The sequence below is a fragment of the Heloderma suspectum genome, chromosome 4 (assembly GCF_057233095.1).
Source record: "Heloderma suspectum isolate Gila_16-S chromosome 4, 16-S_ref, whole genome shotgun sequence".
NCBI lineage: Eukaryota > Metazoa > Chordata > Lepidosauria > Squamata > Helodermatidae > Heloderma > Heloderma suspectum.
Window position 1 is genome coordinate 86,944,341 of NC_139461.1, and position 3,039 is coordinate 86,947,379.

Below are 3,039 nucleotides of genomic sequence, written 5' to 3' on the forward strand. Positions count from 1 at the left end.
CCCTCCAGTTGGTTTCATGACCAGCTGTTCTAGGGCACAGCCATTTAGGGCATTGAGAAATTGAACCTCTTTGTCATCATTGGAACATGCATTTATCCATTCAATGTGGGGGTAATTGAAGCCAACCATTATTACAACACTTCCTCTTTTGGAGGCCTCCCTGATTTCATTTTCCTTCTCAAGATCACCCTGAGCATTCTGGTCTGAAGGACAATAGTATTTTCCTAGTACCAAATTAATTTTGCAGCCCAGTATTGGCGCCCACAGCACATCTGTAGAAGAATCTTACCCTTTTATGTTTTCTAGTTTGCTTGACACTATGCCCTCTTTGACGTACAGAGCAACACCTCCTCCAGTACGCTCTTCCCTCTCCTTCCTGTAGAGTTTATAGCCAGAGATAACGGTATCCAACTGATTTTCTACATTCCACCAGGTTTCTGTAATGCTCACCATATCTAGGGTCTCCTTTAAAATCAGGCACCCCAACTCTCCCATTTTTGCTTAAAGGCTTCTAGCATTTGCACAGAAACACCTATACAGTGTCCCTCCCCAGATCTCTCTCATGTGTGCACTTAGGTCTTTTTGAGTGGCTATCATATTTCACCATATGCTCATGGCCTATTTCTTCCCCATCTCCATTTGAGCAATTGGAAACATTTTCATCTTCATCCCCTAGGGAAGATTCAACCTGAACCAGATGCTTCCCAAATCCTGTTGGCTTTCCCCCAGGATTCAGTTTAAAAGCTGCTCTGCCACCATTTTTATATTTAGCACCAGCAGTCTAGGTCCATTTTGGTTCAAGTGGAGCCCATCCCTCGTATACAGGCCTGGCTTGTCTCAAAATGTTCCCCAATGCCTAACAAACCTGAAGCCCTCCTCCCTACATCACTGTCTCATCCACATATTGAAACTTCTCAGCTTCGCCTGTCTAGCTGGCCCTGCATGTGGAACAGGTAGCATTTCAGAGAAAGCCACCTTGGTGGTCCTAGATTTCAACCTCCTACCTAGTAACCTAAATTGATTTGAGGCCTTCATAACTACTTTTCCTACATTGTTGGCACCAACATGGACCACAACCAATGATTCTATACCAGTACTATGTACAAAGCTATTTAAACGGCGTGTGATATCCTCAACCTTCACACCAGGCAAACCATTTACCATGTGGTCTACATGCCCGTACAAACCTAGCTGTCTATGTGTCTAATGATTGAATCTCTGACTACCACAAGCTCCCTGCCCCCCGGAGGCAAATGCTCAGCATGAGAGGATATTTGTTAGTCTTCCAGGAAATGGGTCCTTTCCTCTTCCTCATAATGACACATTCACCCTGACAGCAGGGGAGACATCACCCAGGGATTGGGACACTACTATTAGGTCCCCAAAGGTCTTGTCGACCAACCTCTCTGTCTTTCTTTATCTTCTCCAGGTCAGCAACCTTGACTTCAAGGGAACCAACTTGTTCCCTGAGAGCCAAGAGCTCATTACATCCACGATTTCTGTTCAGCTGGCATAGTCATAAATGTGGCACTCAGTGCAATACACCGGAGAGCCCCCATACCCCTGCTGGCTTTCTACCTTCATACGTGTTTTTTATTGCTATTATGGGGTTTCTTTACCTGGAAAACTAAGTAATTTACTAGGAGAAGGTGGGGAATTTATTTATAGCTATTTATATACTCCTCATGCTCATGTATTAAACATGGCAGCAGTTGTTTTGCTGTTTGGTAGCTTTCTATTTAGGACATAATAATATTCGTCCAAGGTACATCTGAATGTGGTTTTTGAAAAGGAACCAATATTCTAGATCTACTGCAGATCCAACCTTTGCAAGCCATCTCCACTTACTTCATCCTGTGTATTACTAGTCCAGTACCAGTAACAACTATGAGCCTTCCCAGCTATTAAACTCCTCCTGAGGCACTTCTTCAGAGGCGAAGCAGGTAGCAACCAGTGACAGGGCCTCTTTAAGTGTGGCACCTCAACTTTGGAACACTCCTTCCACATAGGATTACTTGGTCCAAGCTGAATTCTTTTTGGCTCCTGGTGAAAATCTTTTTATTCACCCAGGCCTTTTAGATACTGTCTGATGCAGTGTCTTAATCTGTCTTATTGATTTGTCTGGTTTGTGCTATATTTTATATAGTTGCTCTGAGAGGTCATCACCTAAATCATAGAATCTAAATTTCATATATATATATGAAATACAAGCCTGCAGACCATGCAACATCTGAGTAGTGTTTGCAACCTGCAATAAAATAGTACTTCCAAAAAGGAGATTTGTTCTGCAAAGTAGGAAATGAGGCAAAGCAAGCATCTTAATAGGTTATGTTCACTGTGCATATTGCTCTAACCACCTGAACGTTAAAAAAATTCATTTTCAGAGTGGCAGACTAAAACAGGCGTAATTAGTTTCACAACTTTGTTTCCATTTGAAACTAACATTGCATACCCACAACAACTTCTTTTAGAATGCTCTGTGTTTTGCTTCAGTCATAGTTTGTCTTATGGTTAGCAGTTAGTCACACTTGAGCTATAAGGTTATAATCATGCACTACAGAAACTCCTGGCCAAGAAATGTTTTAAATAAATAAATAGGGTGCAATCCTATCGGGACAGGCGACTGCCTATCCCTGCATTCGTGGCTAGACAGCCGATTTCGGCTGTCTAGCCACGGGAAGTCAGAGCAGGGGGTGGGCGGATGCTGGACGACGCGTAGGAAGTGTCAGAATGGCACTTTCCCATCCCCACCCCCAGGAATGCCCTGTTTTCACTGCTCCGTGCTCCTCTTTGTAGGCAGCGTGGAAGGGGGTGGAAGATGGTTCTCAGGGAACTGACCTATCCCATGGCCATCTAGCTGCTGACCAGCAGCCACAGGATTGTGCCCTTAGTTTGTTATTTTATGGCTTTTTCCAAAGAAAACATTTTCAAAACCAAAATGCAGCGCGTTCTTTCAGCTTTATAATTTTCACTGCAACTCATGTTTATTTTTTTATTTTTCCAGTCTGGAGATATGAAATATAGAAGACTGGACAGGAA